The 18,337-nt window shown below is 36.0% G+C and overlaps 1 protein-coding gene and 1 long non-coding RNA gene across 51 annotated transcripts in view; one reads left to right on the top strand and one right to left on the bottom strand.

The window, feature by feature from the left end:
* The window catches only part of Kcnd2 (potassium voltage-gated channel subfamily D member 2), a 484,656-nt gene that overhangs the window by 10,253 nt on the left and 456,066 nt on the right, over positions 1 to 18,337 (top strand). The gene's annotated exons all lie outside the window — the stretch shown is intronic.
* LOC103160919 overlaps positions 8,350 to 18,337 on the bottom strand; it is a 65,378-nt gene continuing 55,390 nt past the window's right edge. For 48 of the 50 annotated variants that reach the window (XR_004771900.1, XR_004771895.1, XR_004771897.1 and 45 more), the window contains 3 exons: positions 13,370 to 13,535; positions 12,273 to 12,408; positions 8,350 to 8,501 (listed from right to left, as the gene is read on the bottom strand). This is a non-coding gene — a long non-coding RNA (uncharacterized LOC103160919). Of the gene's footprint in view, positions 8,502 to 12,272; positions 12,409 to 13,369; positions 13,536 to 14,845; positions 14,952 to 18,337 lie in introns of all 50 variants that reach the window. The other 2 variants (XR_004771893.1, XR_004771917.1) reach the window with 1 other exon arrangement.

The raw sequence follows: 18,337 nt of genomic DNA, 5'->3' as shown, positions 1-18,337 counted from the left end.
CTATCTTGGGTATGTAACCAGAGTCTAAACGTGAAATTCATTTACATTATATACATTTTATACCCTACCCGGAGCCTGAAAATAATTTCACACAGTAGTTTTAGTTTAGTTGTGTTTTCACTGGGATGTGCTACCCTAGGGTTAGATGTAAAATTTTCCATTTAAGATATCACAATATCACAAAAAGAAGTATATACATTTGGTGGCATTTTGACTTGCAATTCCAGACTGGGAAGTCTGAACCTGCACAGAACTCCACAGTGAAGGAGTTTGGTTTGTTCTGTCTATTGCTATTGTAATTGAATCAAATGGAGTGCAGGACTCAGCAGCAAATGGCTTGTGAAAAGTGTGTGGGAGGAGATGATACAGGACATTGGAGACCATTGTGAAGACTTCTGGCTTCTACCAGCTTCAGCTGCTAGATTTGGCATTGTAATATCGTGTGAAGTAGAAAAAAAAAAAAAAAAAAAAAAAAAAAAAAAAAAAAAAAAAAAACAGAGGAGGAGTGGGGAGCAGAACCTCTTTATTCATACATCTGTGGGGCCTTTGCTTTATTGGGGTCCATTTGAAGGTTCTCCTTGTTAGTCTTTATGCTGACCTTCTCTACAAAGCCTTCTAACTTCCCAACCCAGCATCATCTCTATTAAAAATTTCACTCGATGTTGACAATTGTAACTTGGGTTTTAACTTATGCCTTTTTAAGTTGAGAGGCTTTCGTTGTTACAGTGTGTGCCTTTTGGGCCATGGTTTTCCCAGTCCACTGTGCACTTTGAGAAAAGGTCTGTGTTAGTAAGGTTCAGGAGTAAGGTACACTCCATGGAGTGGGATGGTGTTTGCACACCAGGGAGGGAGGCCAAGCACATACATAGTTCAAGGCAAGACGAGCAGTAGTGGGTGAATCCAAGACAAGAGTAAGTGTAAGTATAGGAAAGAGGGAGACATTAAAGAAAAGGGGATCAGGGCAGGGACATGACATTGCTGCTGTTAAAATGAACTGAAGTTCTATAATACTGCGTAATGCTATTTTAAAATTAACCTCTTCAGTGGTGTACAAATTCCAGCCCTTAGATTTCTTGTATTCCCTCAGCTTGCAATTATAACAAGTTATTTACAAGGTTCTTTTTAAAACTGGAGTCACTTACAAGATAGGTTTGCATTGCTGGTAGCTGAGAAAAAGATCAGTGAGGAGGCCTGGGAAATCTATGGGACCTCCTGTAGTAGATCAGTACTTATCCCTAGCACAGGTGTGGACTTTGGGAGCCCATTCCACATAAAGGGATACTCTCAACCTAGACACATGGGGGAGGTCCTAGGCCCTATCCCAAAGGCTATGACAGACTCTGAAGACCTCCCCCTTGGAAGACCTCACTCTCCCTGGGGAGCAGAAATGGTATAGGATAGGTAGGGTGTTATTTGGGGGCAGGGGAGGAGGAGAGGGAGGAGGGAACTGGGATTGACATGTAAAATAATCTTGTTTCTAATTTAAATGAAAAAATGAAGGAAAAAATTACTTAAATTGAAAAGCTGAATTCCACATTTTAGTTTAAATGAAAGAGTCAGTGTTCAATAGATATGAAACTTTATCAGAGATGAAGGGCTAATTTAAAATTTTTGAATATGGATTTGAAGATTAGCAGCTGTCTATTCTAATATTAGTGCTTGAGAATATTGCACTGATTCTGAATTTTATTTAAAGGATTTCCGACACCTTTTTTCACTTTTCAGTAGGTACATATATATCCTTTCTAGGTGTTTTGTTACTTTTGTGAACTTGGAAGAGAAAGTGGCTCACATGTCTTGAAACCTGTGAAGATTCCCATATGATACATATTTTTTAGTAGAACCAGATTGGGATCATGCAAGGAACAGGTGTATAATAAAAATATACAGAGATAGTGATTTGATAAGAATCACTAAATGCTGGAGAATTACGTATCATCATGAATGGATAATTGGAGACACTTGTGTTTAGAAGAACGATAATTGATTGAACATCATAACGTGTGTATAAGAGAATTAACATCCTAGTGTGCATTAATGAATTAGCATGATCAAATGCCTATCCACATATCAACAACACAGAAAGCATACATTCACATTTACCTGAAACTAAGGAGATGACCTGTGCCATTTCACCATGGCATGGTGTTGCAAATTAGGCATCCTCCTTCACTCTACACAATGCTGACCTACCCAGAAATGCTTCAGGGCTACTGATGAAATTTTAAGATTTTCAAAGGCTACTACATGGGAAATTTCTTGATATTGCCTGATCTTTGCAAGTGATGAACTCAGGCTGTGACTTACACATTCGCCGTTACTCTCCTTACACTTGTTAGAGCAAGTCATTGTTTCCCTCCTACATCTTATGTAAAATAACTCTGTCTGACCCTATTCTAGTTTAATGCATTTTGAGGGGGGGAGAAACTATTATACCTAGAGCTTTAGCTAATATTTGAGAATTCATAAAGATGTTTTCATTTTTACCAAATGTGGTGGTTTTGGACTAAAAAGCAAGCAGAAGTATTGTGGTCTTAAATCAGGCCAATCCAGTAAGGTGTACCAACATTTTATTGAGTCATAAAAGAGTATGCCCAATGAACTGCTACAAATGTCTTGTTTTTCTCCTTCAGTCCAAAGGCATTAAAATCATAGTGTTAACATTTGCAGAAAACTTTAGGAATTGCTCTGTAAAAACTTCCTAATTTATATTTGTAAGAAAGTAGAATGAAGTATAGATGGCATTTACACAAAATCACAGAGCTAGTTAGTAAAGAACCTGAATTAGATTTGGAGAAACAAATTTTTTTTGAAGTCTAATGGTCTTTAGAGTATAATTCCCTGGAAGGTTTCCTGTATTTCTCTCTGATAACCCCTCTTTTATATTTATTTTTTAATCTAGTAAGAAACTAAATGAGCGGTATAGCTAAGCATATTCTTGTAGAAGGCCTCTTTTGTCATTCCTTCTGAGTAGTCTGCTAACCATGGAATCTTGTTAACCTGAAGGGAACTTATTAACAGAATAAAAGTTTCAATCCCAAATTTTACACTAAAATATCTAAAGTTGTGACTGAGTAGATCATAGTATTAACAACATTAAAATCAAAGCTTGTAAAAATTTTTATTTGATCAATTTGGGACTAACGAATGTAACTAGAAATTTAAAAGTTGAAATATTTGATAAGCTCATAATTTCCTTGAATAATTGCATTGTATGTTAATTATTAGTTGTAAAAGGAACTTTAAAGATTTTTGAAAGCAAACACATTTTCACATGTATTTTGAGATGGTTTTCTCAAACTTACTCAAGCACTTTAAAATAATATACAAATGATCATTTAAATTTGATTCTGGGGATTTTGAAGGGAAAACACTTCTGTTGTCTTCAGATTGTAAAAAGTATGTTGGGGTCATTGGTAGTAAGTGGAAACTTCTAATGTTTTCGGGTAGATGTCCATAGTGAAGTGAACTTGATACATTATAAGGGAGCAATTGAAATGTTTTATCAATTTGTTTATTTTACATACCAACCCTTCCTCTTCTCCCATCTCCCCATCCTGTCCTCTGTCTCCATTCAGAGAAGGGGTAAGGCCTTCCATGGAAGTCAAGGAAGCATGACATATCAAATTGAGGTAGAACCAAGCTCCTCCCCTTGCATCAAGGTTGGAGAAGGCATCCCACTAAAGGGAATAGGTTCCAAAGAGCCAGATCATGTGTCATGGACAGGTTCTTGTCTCACTGCTTAGTGCCCCACAAAAGACCAAGCTACACAATTGTCACCCAGATGCAGATGGCGTAGGTCAGTCCCATGCTGGTGGCCTAGCTGTCCATGTAGAGTCTGTGAGCTGTCAAAATCTCTGTGGGTTTCCCTGTCATGATCTTTACACCCTCTTGCTCATATAATACCTCCTCCCTCTCTTCAACTGGACTCAGGAGCTGGGCCCCATGCTTGGCTGTGGATCTCTGCATCTGCTTCCATCAGGTAGTAGATGAAGGCTCTATAATGACAATTGGGGTAGTCACCAATCTGATTATAGGGGAAGGCCACTTCAAGCATCCACTCCACTATTTCCAGGAGTCTTAGCTGGGGCCATCCTTTTGGATTCCTGGGAATTTCCCTAGCACCAGGTTTCTCCCTAACCCCATAATGGCTCCCTCTATTGAGATATCTCTTTCATTACTCTCCCCATCAATAAAGTGAATTTTAAAAACTTAGCTTTTTGTTATTAAGAATTTGAGGTAAAGAAGCCTGGCTTTGGCTGACTCTAGGTGCACACTTTTAAGTAGCTATTATTCATTTATATAACTCCTGTCAGTCATCTATGCGTAGCTCTCTTTATCACTTTGTCTCTGTGTTAAATTTAGTAGTTCTAAGGATGAAATAAGACAATACAAGCTCTTTATTTTATATGAATGGACATCTAACCACAGGCACCTCCTTTTCTTCACATTTTATGGTGTCCCTTTCTCTCACCTCACGTCTCAGGGTGAGCATCAGCTTGTATTCTGTCTCTCTCCTCTCTCTCTCTCTCTCTCTCTCTCTCTCTCTCTCTCTCTCTCTCTCTGGTTTTTCAAGACAGGGTTTTTCTTGTAACAGCCCGGGCCATCCTGGAATTCTATCTGTACACCAGACAGCCTTGAACTCACAGATCCACCTGCCTCTGAGGCCTCCCAAGAGCTGGGATTAAAGGCGTGCGCCACCACCACCGCACACCTATGTCATTGAAAATGAAAATGTAACTGAATTTATTGAATTTATGAGTGGATAAAAGGTTGCTGCAGTCTTTTGCAGTCCTCTATGGTTTATATTTGGTTTAACCATGTTTCTCATGCATGCATGCATGCATGCATGCATGTATGTATGTATGTATGTATGTATATATCATTCTTTTATGTGTATATACTATGGTTTTTTCAAGTATTCTGGTGATGTGTGCACATAAGTTGGTATCTGACAACTGTTCACGTGTACATACCTTTTCCTTTGTATATTCCATGTAGTAAAATTTCTGGGACATATGCTTGATTTTTGTGTATTGAAGAACATTGCCCACTTTCCTCTAGTTGTTAAATCATTTCATGTATTTTCTAGCCATCCATTCTATGAAGCAGGAAGTAAAGATGAATAGTGTTGTTTCTGGTGTCTCTTTTACTCTGGCCTTTCTGAAACAGTGATTAGGTTTTGTATCATAACCTGCATTAGTCCTCCTCTGTTGTAGCCAGGTACTTTCTAAGGACAACCCTATGAAAACACTGTGAACTTGAAACTTTCTCATAAGGATCTACTTTAGTTATTACTTTGAAAGTAAGAAAGATGATTTGACTATTTAAGTTGACATTCAGTTAATTTTCTGATAAACTCTGAATTTTATAGAATGTTACATGTAGCAAAGATAAACAATGAAGAAAATTCTTCATCCTTTCTATTTGTACTGATTTCTTTATCAGAATGTTGGTGTACTTAGAAAAATTATGGTAATATTAAGACATCTCGTATGGACCTGGAAGATGAAACAACACTGTGAAAGGGGATATGAGAACAAATATTCAAATAAATTATTTCTATTTCAGGGAATTTTTAACCATGGGTACTAAAGTGAGTATTACTTCTAATCCTTTATACATAACCTTGCCGGTTTTCATGTTTGCAGCAAAACGCAGTTTTCATGAAAAGCATAATTAAGCTAGAGTTCAGATGTGTTGATCAACTGTCTTTTTCAAGTATGTTTCTGCTTTTGGCATTAAAGGAAAAAAAAACCCACACAGATTTGATACAAAATGCCAGATGAAGCACAGTACATACTCCAATAAAAGCAGAGAGGTATAATTTAAAAGTGGCTACCAGGGTTTCCTCATGGAAGCAGGTAGTTTATTAAGAGTTGGCATTATTCTAAACACTGATACATGAAGGGTGCATTGATCTTGTAAATAATTTCGTTATTTTTACACAGAGTCCAAATACATTCACATTCACAGAAATTAAAGCTACTGTTACTTTATTTAAAATGAATGAGGCTCCAAGTAAAGTAGCAAATGTTGGTAATACTTTTTAAAACTAAACTGCATTAAACTAAGAAATGATTTGACAGATCACTTATACTCCTTTCCTTTATTTTTCATTATTTCTTAAAATCTCCAGTGCAAAATGTCTAGACTGGTGCATGTTACTTTAAATGGTACCAAAATATGTAGGCATGCATGGTATATGCACTCAAACAGACACTTAGGGAACATAAACATAACTAAACATGTATAGGTATAAAAATAGTATTGGGCACATGTTCATGTATTGACATGTACACCATCTTCTTATTTGAGAATCAATGTGTGACCCACTGAGGATAAAATATTTAGGATCTGGGCATGTAGGTGGTAGGAAAAATAAATTTTACTCATGTAATTGTATGCTCAAATGTATATGGATTTATATGTACATTTAAAATCATTAGTTTATAGTTTTTAAAGTGATTTCTAATAAATACATAATATACACTCTACCAAACTTCTTCTAAAGAACATTTCTTTTTATTACTCTGTTACTTTTACTTGTTAGTTTCCTCTGTATCAATTTTTTTAGGTTCTTTTTCAAATCATATCTGTCATCCTCTAAAAACCCTTCAGGGATTCAACTAAAATAAGTTAAAGGATAGAATAGCAGATTAGGGATAGTAAGCCCCGGAAAAAGTGATACTTAAATACTGACAATCCCTCCCCGTGTTGTGTGAGAATATGCATGCCCATGGTGAGTATGTGTGTGTCGGGGATACATTTCTGGAGCCATGCAGATTTCCTTCAGGTCAATTAGCAGCAGGTGTGCTTACCCACAGTCATCTCAGCAGCCTTTGTGAAGACATTTTTAGAAGAGGAAGGTCAAGATAAATTTGGCCCATGGGTCACTTGTCAGCACACTGAACTGCCTCTGTACTAGTACTTTTATAGGATACTGAGAATTATTTCTGTTAATGAGTGTGTTTTTGTGAATAATGATGGAGGGAGATGTGAGGCTTCAGCACATAGTTACAGTGTGTAATGGTGAAGCCTGGTAGGTAGCATTTCTGTCTTTTTAGCTATTTAAAAAGTGGTTGGTTAATAAATTGTCTGTCTTTTTGGTTTTTGGTGTGATATTCAGATCATAGACACAATAGGTACTGATTAACTCAGTGCAGCTCAACTTTCTGTCTTCTTAAAATTTGTATTTGTAACCTTAACTACTATACTTACTCATACAATATGTAACAATTATTGAAGATTATAGTCTTCTGTTGAACGTTATAATTTGTTTATCCTGTGAACTAACAGGATTTCTTTAACTTTTATCATCCCTCCATCGTACCAATTCTGTCTTTAGAAAAAAGTATTCCACATGGAGAGCAACATTTTTTAGCATCCATGCATGAAAGGGTACAGATAATATTTGCTTTTTTTAGTGTCACTATTTTACTTAACAGGATGTATGCAAACACCAGCCATTTTGCTGCACATGACAGGATAATATGTTTGTTTGGTTTTTTTATGGAAAATATTCCACTGTCTGTATACTCACTACCTTTTCTTTAACCATCATGTATTCCTGTCTTGTTTGATCCTATATCTCACCCATCATCAATACTGTAACGCAAACATGGATACAAATGTACCTTTTCTTGATACTCTGTTTCCGTTGGATACATCTGATGGAAAGGAGACTGGTGGATGATAGAGTAGGTCCCCATTTAGCTTTTGAGAAGCCCCTATAATGGTCGTGTTTGCTATCCCAGCAGCAGTTCTGTTTTTGAATATCTCCATCATTTCTTTCAATCCTTTGTCAGATGGCTAGCTTAAAGTTCTTTTTTCTCCCATGTTCTAAATACAGTAAGTAATCTCTTTCCTCTACTTTCATTGCACAAAACCTTTTAACTTGAAAGAATTTCATTTGCCCATTTATTTTAACTTTGATACTTGTGAATTCATGGTCTCATATTAAAAAGGGACACATTTATTTCTACGCCTGTGTGGGAATTGTCCCTCTATTGATTCCAGGGTTTCAGATTTTGTATTTGGGCCTTGCATCATTTTATGTTGAAATTTGTAGTAGTTGAGAAATATGGGCTTCTGTTTTTGATCATATATATATGTATATGTATATATATATTATATATGTGTATATAATATATACATATGTGTGTGTGTGTGTGTGTGTGTGTGTGTGTGTCTTTCATAAAGCAAAATAATGGTTTTGTAGTAATCAAGCAGGGCTTTAATAGGAAATGCAAGTAGGTTAATTGAAACCTCTAACCTCTATGCTATCATGAGAAACAAGCATAGACGATGTAAGCAGTCTGGCGTGGTACTTATCAGTGTAGACAGAGATCTTAGGAATTTGAATCATTTAATATATAGTCAATGAAACTACAGGCTCCCAGGGTTTGCTTCAAGCACTTCCTTCATACGATCTTCCGAGATAGGAACCATCATCACCTTAGCATTTTCTCTTCTCCAGTCATGTTTTGAGACGCAGTAGTCTAGGAGACAAGAGATAATAGTATTTCAAGGATGAAAGCGCCCATCATGGTAGTCTGGAGAGCTACATCTTTTGGCACGTGGGCAGTGCCAGCTGTTAAAGTTTCTCGTGTCCTAGTACTGTGAGAAATAGGTAGGCTGTGCTTTCTTGTACAAGATAATGGAGCATGATAACGATAAAGACCTCACAGTAACCTGGTTCTCTTACTTCTAAGCTCTTCCAAAGAAGAGCTTAGAAAGCAGAAACACAGAGACTATGGCTATGACAAACTACAAGATATTAGTGTTTTCTTTGAGTAGTTTTTCTCCTTTATCATTATATTCTATATAAACAGAAAGTTGTTTTAAAAGGATTATCTTTCCCCAAATGAGTGAATTTTAATCACATACAGGGGAATTCAGCTGTGTAGCACTTGGTGGATTCTTACATTATAAATGAATATAATGGACAAAGACTGTAGTTGTTAGTGTTTTAATTTCAGATAGGACATTACATAGCCAGGATGGGACTAGAAAGGCATTATGCAGCCCAGGCACACACTATACAACTGAGTATATGCTGGGCTCAAACTTGCAAACTAGAGGAGACAATACTCTTTCTTCTGTCTTCAAATGCAAGGATTATAGGTCTGAGATGGCACTCCTACATTTAAGGAATGTATTATCTAAATATCCACCAAAGGTATGACTTGGCTTTTCTTGACTGTTAATCTGCCTAAAGTGCTTTGCATCCTTTTCTGGAAGATGTTCAGAAGTAAGTAATGTCAATTTCCCTGTAAGATCTAGATATAAAAGAGAATACTTTTCAAAGTCATTGCTCTGGATTAACATTGCCAGGAATTGAAATTCACTTCTCACCTTGGAGGATGCTGTCTGATGAGCAGTGGCTATAGGGTCTCTGGACATTGTTTCAAAAAATAAGGAAATCTGTATGATGGAGTCCTAGTTGTGATATGATTTCATGCTAACCTGAATATTGCTTTTTTATTATGATCAGAAGATCAGGTGAAACATTTGCAGTCTTGATTTTAAGTGAGATGGTTTATTCAAATTCTGTTAGGATATATATATATATATATATATATATATATATATCTTCTGTAATGCCTTCTCTGAACAAAATATAAATGATGCTACCAAAGTGAGAGGGAGTGAAGTAGAGAGCAAAGGTGTTTTTTTGTTTGTTTGGTTTTTCTCCTAGATTTTTAAATTTAAATTAGAAACAATCTTATTTTATATATCAATAACAGTTCCCCCTCCCTCCCATCCTTCCAGCTCCCCTCCCATTCCACTTCTGCTCCCTAGGGAGGGTAAGGCCTTCCATGGAGGATCATTAAAGTCTGTGACATCATTTGGGGGAGGGCCTAGGCCCTTCCCTGTGTGTCTAGGCTGAGAGAATATCCCTCTATGGGGAATGGGCTCCCAATGTCCATTTGTACACTAGGGATAAATACTGATCCACTACCAGAGGACCCATAGACTGCCCTGTCCTCCTCACTGACACCCACATTCAGGGGGCTTGGTTCATTCCTATGCTGGTTTCCCAGCTCTCAGGCTGGGAACCATGAGCTCCCCCTGTTCAGGTCAGCTGTTTCTGTCTGTTCCTCAGCTTGGTCTTGACCCCTTTGCTCATCACTCCTCCCTCTCTACAACTGGATTCCAGGAGTTCAGCTCAGTGTTTAGGTGTGGGTCTCTGCTTCTGCTTCTATCAGCTACTGGATGAAGACTCTAGGATGGCATATAAAGTAGTTATCAATCTCATTATTGGAGAAGGGCATTTAAAGTAGCCTCTCCACTATTGCTTAGATTGTTAGTTGGGGTCATCCTGTAGATCTCTGGACATTTCCCTAGTGCTAGATTTCTTTTTAAACCAATAATGGCTCCCTCTTCTATTAAGGTATCTCTCTCTCTCTTTTTTTCTTTCCTCTATTCTTCCCCTGACTCAACCTTTCTGCTCCCTCATGTCTTCCTGCCAGCTCCTCTTCTCCCTTTCTCTTTCTCCTAACTCCCTCTCTCTTTCCCTGTGCTCCCAATTAGCTCAGGACATTTTATCCCTTTCCCCTTTCCAGGGGACCATGTATGTCTCTCTTAGGGTCCTACTTTTTTCCTAGCTTCTCTGGTTGTGTGGATTGTGGCTGGTAATCCTTTGAGAGCAAACATTTTAAGGACACAATCTGACTATAATTAGGGAAACATAAGTACATTTTCATATTACTGTTCTGTGTCATAAGCTACACCATTTCTTATTGACTTTTCTATTTCCTTTGCTACATTCTAATATACAGATAAAGTAAGCCTGATGATAACTCAATAAAATTAACAAGACAGTATCCCCACCCCCACCCCCCAAAAGAGAAACCCACCACCAAAACTCTCCTAAGTTCAACAGGGCTAATAGAAAAATTAATCAGAGAATCTTGGTTAAAATATGAATAACAAAAACCAAAGGGCCAGGTTCTGAGAAGCAGGTCTTGAATTTTGATATGTGAGGTTTTCTGGGATAAGATCAGAGATGACTCATCTGAATAATGTCTGTCCTCACTCTTCTGTCCAGGCAGGTGTCTCAGTAGGAGAACCTAAACCTCTTACCAAAAATCTGAGCCATAAAATAAACACGCACTTTTGTCTTTTTAAAAAAGACAAGTGGATTTACCAAAAAAACCAGCTGTCCTTTCCCTGAACCAGAGGCCAGACATCATTAGCCGACTGTCAGACATGTGCAAGAGTCCCGACCTGTTTAAATCTAGACTATTAAAAGCAAAGCAACCTTAAACTTCTACTCAAATTGTTTCTGGCAGGGCTGTGACTCTTGCTCTTGTTTCTTTCACTTCATTTGGAGGAAATTTTTGAGAAGCCGTAGCTATAATTAAATTTTAGTACATTCTATCTAAACTTACACTATGTTTATGTTTACTTGTGCTATCTCTAGGACAAATCAAGAGAAAGAATCAATGGTTCTAGAATGCTTCTCCTGCAGCCATATTGTGTTTCAGAAGCCTATTGGTAAAAGTTCATTTGAAAGAACCCTAGGCTTTAGTTTTAGACAATGTATGGAACAGTATAGCTGCTGAGTAAAGATTTCTCCCCTTTTGCTGTAGAATTAAAAGTGTTTGTTCAGTTTTTGCACCTTCTATCACTCACAATGCTTTGTAGTTGCATTACCCTCTGATTTCCATATGTCTGCATAAAAATCAAGATTCCAGGGATGTGATCTTTAACTCAATGTATAACTAAATATTGTCGCATGCAAAGTAAACTGCCTGAATTTTAGCATTTTCTGACATGCTGTTTGATTCCTCTATAAAACCATCTTCCAAAGCTTATCCAGTCTTTAACCATTAAGTGAAATCCTTACTTTTCTATGCTGCTTCTCTCTTCCCCTTGATGTTGGTTCAGAGTTATTCGTATCTGTCCAGGGCCATTCTGAGCTTCAGACATTAATTACTAGATTCATGTCATTAAGGAATATTGCGTCCTTTGCTTTTTAAAGACAGAATAAGAAATGGCCATATGGAGACTGTTTCTAAAATCTCAGGCAAAATCATTAGTCTAAGAGTATTATCTACCTCTAACCCCAGTTGACTTCACAAGACAACTTATATTCAAACATGCAATTCTCAAACAATAATCTTTTTAAAATTTCATACAAATCTCATACACACAGATGTGTGAATGTGTGTGTATGCTTATTTTCAATTCTGACAGGATTTAGGCACTTTCTGTGATGAATCAGTACTATCAGCCATAGGTGGGAGACAGCAGCATTTTCTTACCTGGCATAAGCAGAGTCAGTGGCAGAAAAATGCTGAGTAGATTCTGGGCACAGCTAGGAGATTTACTTGGCACTCAAGTATCTCTTGAGCAAAACTCTGGAATCATTTGTCACTTTCTGAATCTCAATGCATACTACTAGGAAGGGATTTGAAAGTCATTATTGTTGCACAAAAGTAATCCTGTTACAAATTATATTTTCTTATATGTATATTTTAATTTTTAAATATTTTGCCTATCATGTGATAAATATTCATGGAAAACAAAGAAAGGAAAAAATGAAAATTACATTTACTAGTGCCAGATCATTTGATTAATTTTTAAATATAGATAAGTATGCTTATCACAGAAGGATTGACAAGAATACATTAGATGACACTTGAACCTCTTTTTATGTTATTAATGCTCAAACTCCAAAATAATCTGTGCTACAAGGCATGGTATTAGTTTACCTCACTGTAGCACTCTTTTCAGTAGCCATGTGCTATCATTATAGTTAGATGATTGTGTTAGTTATTTGTATAGTTGATGTTCATCAGTTGCTGTATAGACTCAAACATGTTTGAATATTTTTCTGTAGCAGAATCATAAGCATGGTGTCCAGTAGTACAGGAAATGAAATATGCAGTAATATGCAAACCTTAACTACTAAATAGAATCCATACTTCAGCTGTTTCAATATATTGACTGCTCCTTTGCGCCAGGCAATGCACTTGGCACTATGAAAACGGCTATAAGTGTAGGCAATTGGGTTGTTTGAAGATCTGAGATTTACAAAGAAACTGTGACTTTAAATTCTGGCCCTTCTCAGCAGGGTGGTGTTGGCTCATGCTTTTAATCCCAGCACTCAGGAAGCAAAGGCAGGGGATCTCTGTGAGTTCCAGGCCAGTCTGGTTTATAGCAGTGAGTTCCAGGACAGCCAGGGCTGTTACACAGAGAAACCCTGTCTCAAAAAATAAAACAAAAAAATGAAACAAAACAAACAAAAAAATCTGGCTCTTCTCACAGATTAACTTTACTAAGCCTCAATGATATTTCAAAATATATTTGTTAGTATGAATTAAAGTTTGCAAGAAACTGTTTAGTGCTCTAAAATTACCATTGTCTGCTCCAGTAGAAAAGAATGTGACAATCAGTTGTTGACATTGAATTGGACATTTGGACATTAGTTTCCTTCTCATAGAACTCCTTTTCTTCTTTTAGGCCTGTTTTAGCAGATGTGTCAGAATGGCTATTTGAGCTGATTTCTGTTCCTTTCTCTCCATCTGAAACAAAGATAACCAGTATTTTCCAAGTATTCGATATTTCATATCTGCTGTGGTCTTAAATGATGAACTACACACATTAGAAATTTTGTGACATTATCTTTGAAAATATTCTGTAGTATTTATTATAATACAGATTTGTCACTTTAAAGGTAATTAAATCAAAGGAAATCAAAAGGATGTCAAACAATTGTAGATACTCTTCCTGCATCTTGGCAAATATACTATTATGAAAAGAAAGCAGTTGATATCTCTTCTTATTTCTATTAATACTTTAGAATTACTTATTTGGTTTTATATATGTGGCTATTTGCCTGCATATATATATGCATTTGTATTATGTGGTATGGCTGGCGGCTGCAGAGGGACTGGAGTTGTGAATGGTTGTGAGCCACAATGTGTATGTTGGGAATGAATCTGGTTCCTCCACAACCACTGAGACATCCCCCAGCCCTATACTTCTCGGCTCTATGAGAGATCCTGCTGCCTTTGTTCCTTTTTTTTTTTTTTTTTTTTTTATTTAATTCACTCTCAGCAGTTCCTCTTTGGTTTCACATAAGTCCTAGTATGTAAAGTCTGTGATAATGTCATAGATTTTGGCATGTGAGATTCCTCAAATCTTTTGTTCTTTATGTAGAATTTCAGACTCTTGAAATAAAAAAAATCCTTGTAATTTGCCTAGCTCATACTTTCATGCATTTGTGTCTTCCATTTCTACTGTATTCTCTGCAATTATATGGCTTTCTATGAAGATTTTAAATGTCATATGCAATTAACATTTTAAGGTGACCCATTTCTTTTGTAGAGTAGCTCAAAATTTTATCAGATTAAAAAATTAAATGAAATGCACGCCCTTTTTTATCACACACTTATTCAAATAAGATCTCATGAAGTCTGACTGGGTATGTTTTCCATTATCACATCATTTCCAGGGTAGTAACTTCATCCTTGCTTGGGCTTTTCTTCAGTAAACACTCCCCAATTCATCTAAACCCTACTGTGTAAAGTGGTTTCTCAACGTAATCATTGTTTTGAGTTGGATCTTCTGAATTTAACTCGACCATAAGGAGGGCACTAGATATGGGGCATACAGTGACATCGACAATACATATCTCAGAAAAGAGCCTAAGTGCACAGATTTTGTATCCATTTTGTAAACATGCACTGGTTATTTTCCTTTCGGTTTCTATGTGACAATGTCCCTTTGTCTCTTCTTTTCTTACATTGACCACTTATTTTACTTAAGAATAAGTTATACCACTCTCTTCTAAAAATATTACCACATGTCATTCTATGAACTAATAAAATACCTATATCCATAGCGTGAGTGCCTTCACTAATTGCGTCATAAAAACAGAGTAGAACATATGCCACAATATTTCTTCCATGATTCTGCAAAGACATCATCAGTGGAATCTGGAGCATCCACCCAGTGGAACCAGTCAGGGTGAGAAGAGAAGAAAGAGCACATTACAAGTCCTATCAAGATATTTCAACGAAATGGGATATCCCAGTCTGATGATTTCCCCCTTCACAACCAAGAAAGAAAGAGAGGCTCAGACCTACATACCATTCCCATTTCTAAATATTTGATCAAATTCATTGGGAGATGAAATAGAAATAGTTTTCTCTATCATTATAGCCGTTCTCATTTGATGAATAATTAATTGCCTTGAGTCTAAACTGTATTCAGCTCTGCTTTACATAGGGTGTGGCGATACAGGCATTATCTTTCTTTTGATTATAAACCACTGTAAATGATAAATAATTGATGTTAGTTTTGTCTTTATCCAAAATGCAAAATCTGCAGTTTTTACAGAAAAGCATAACCTTTAGAATTATTTGGATAAGTAAAAGAACTAGTTGCACTGCCAGAATAGAACTAGAAGTACTATTATAGAAAAGGCTTATTTCAAAGTGCATGAACACTACCAATGACAAAACTAAATGTCTTGCTCTTTTGGTGCACTATTGTGGTTATAATGAGTGCATTCCAGTATTTTCTCTTGTATAGATGGATTGATGCTAAGGTGATGTAAATTTACTCTGTAGGCTTATAATCTATGATTTGCAAAGTTAGGATTCCTAGTTGAGGTCATTCAATATGAAAAAAAACCCAAACATCTAATTCAGGATTTCCATAATAGTTTAGTGGAAAAGTGGGTATATTATACCAGTTTTCATTTTTTTTATTCCTGTAGGACAGTATCCTTGAAGACATTACAAAAATCTTCTGTTTGTAATTGTCATCCAAGTATCATTGAAATAATACTTGTCTTGACAAAATGCACATTCAGTATAGAAAAGAATTTATAGTCTTCACACTTTAGAAATGGAATTTATCCGATTTTTGATCATGTCAGCGGTGATAGATATTTATATTAAGTGTGAAAATGGTAGCACTTACTATTGATAAGTAGGCAATATCTATTAACTCTAAAATTTTTCTTCCAGAATGAAATGTACATATAATATTATCTTTTATTCATAAAGCTATTCTATCTGATCTCTTTGCTGTTAGTGATGTGTAAAATAAAATGACAAGAGTGTAAACATCTGTAGACCTTTTAAGAAAACTTAAAATTTAGAGATATATGCAAGTTATAGCAAGCATCTTATTATGCTTTCAGAATTCATTTTCTGAAAATTAGTTAGAACTCGATTAAAAGCTACATCTATGACAAAGGAATCATAAAGGGGCTGGAGGGATGGCTCAGCAGTTGAGAGCATTGGCTGCTCTTCCCAAGGAGCAGGGTTCAATTCTCAGCACCTGCATGGAAGCCCAAAGCTGTCTGTAACTCAGGTTCCAGTGGATCCAATACACTCACAAAGACATGCAAGTCAAGTGCCAATATATATATATTTTAAAAATAATTAAAAACCTTAAAAAGGAATTATAATTTGGGAAGATTTATAATAAAATATGGTCACTAGGAGTAGGTGGAGATTTTCAACAGGACTGCCATCAGCTGTGTTCCAACAGTGGCTTCCAAACTAATGACTCAGAGACAATATTAATTATAAATGCTTGATAACTCATAACTTAAATTAACCCGTTTATATTAATCTACATTCTGCCATGTGGAATTACCTCTCTTTTAGAATGCACATCCTGTTTCTTCTTCGTGTCTCCTGGTAACTCCTCTGACTCCACCCTCCTTCTTCCCAGCATTCTGTCTGCCCCCAAAATTCTGCCTAGCCTTTGGCTAAACAGATTATTACTTACATTGAGAACAATACATATTTACAGTGTAAAGATTTTTTCCACAGCAATTAAGTAAACAGTTTGCAATGTTTCTGTATATTTATCTTCTCTACTTTTCTGAAACATATATGAATATATATATATATATATATATATATATATAATACATTTGCAGTGTATCTATCTCTTATTTTTGTTGTACTATCTCTTGGAGGCCAGCATCTGCCTCTAAATTGATTTATTGTAATATGTGTGTTCTGAGTCCATTCTTTCTTTGATTTTTATGTAAGTTTTGGTAAAAATAAATGTAGTATTCTATTCATAAAGGGGAATTATCTTGACATAGAGATAATGATTTTCAATATGTAGCAGTAAGGATTCATATTGAAGCCAAGGAAGCAAACTCAATAAAGTATCACTTTGGTTCGGGTTTTGGCTACAAGAATATCATAGTGCTCCTTCTCCAGAACTATTAGAAAATATCAAAATCCTATTCTTGTGTTTATTCAGCAAATATTTGAGTACCTACTCTGGGCCAGTCTCTTTCTAAATGCTGAGGATACAAAGATTAATAAAGCATTTTTTCAGCTTGAAAGAATATGTTAGAGTAGTCACATGCATTTGTGTGTACACACTCAAAAATGTCACATTATTATAATGCTAAAATACACTAATAAAGCTATGCCAGAGACTTCCGGGAACCCAAAGAAGGACACCTCATCCAACTGTAATTCACAATGCATCCTTGTTTATGCTATGTCCCAAATGATTATTTATGTACAGACATTATCTATGCAGAAGAATTATAATGAATATGCTAGCATTCCAGAGTGCAGAAATATTAAAAAACAGAAATAAATAGAGTGTTGTATGGAAAATGAAAACATGAAGTATGTGTTTAATAATTACTATTACTATCAATTCTAGGAAGGCTTTCACATGGGGTATTACGTTTTTTGCTTAGTAATAACTTCTTAAGTTATTACTTATTACTTAAAAATAAGTTATTTTTAAGTTTCCAATTTAGAATGTCTGGGTTTCAAACACAGAAAGCCTGATTCATGTACCTTCATTGTCTTGCCACTGTGAGTTGGTTCAGTCCAATAATGCAAAGTTACTGTTGGTAGTTCCCCAAATCAGGATTCTTAGGCCAGTGGGGCAGGAGTTCCACAGCAAGGGTCCATGGGAATTTTTTATGAGACACTGAGTTCTGAAGAATGACCCATAAGAATCTGAACACTTTTCTAATGTATAGTACTCAAGTTTTCAATTTCCTTCTCACACATTGGAAGATTGGCATGGCTTATTTACCAGTGGGGAAAAATAGTCTTTCAATTGTTTTTGGCCTTTTCAGTTGCATTTGTGTACAGAGTATGAGAAACTGAAACATTCCATTAGAAGCCAACATATCTTTCTTCTTTGAAAGTTGAATTCTAAATATCATATTTTTTCCTATTGAAGTGTTCAAGGTTGCCCTTATAGCTGTAATCTGTGTCCTCCATTAACACGTTTCTTAGCTGGGGATATCATTAAGTTTTATTTCTAGGACCAAGGGGACAGGAAATCTCTCTTCAATGTAGTCACTTAAAACTGAATT

The sequence above is a fragment of the Cricetulus griseus genome (genome assembly GCF_003668045.3).
Source record: "Cricetulus griseus strain 17A/GY chromosome 1 unlocalized genomic scaffold, alternate assembly CriGri-PICRH-1.0 chr1_0, whole genome shotgun sequence".
NCBI lineage: Eukaryota > Metazoa > Chordata > Mammalia > Rodentia > Cricetidae > Cricetulus > Cricetulus griseus.
This window is presented reverse-complemented; position numbering and strand designations above follow the sequence as displayed.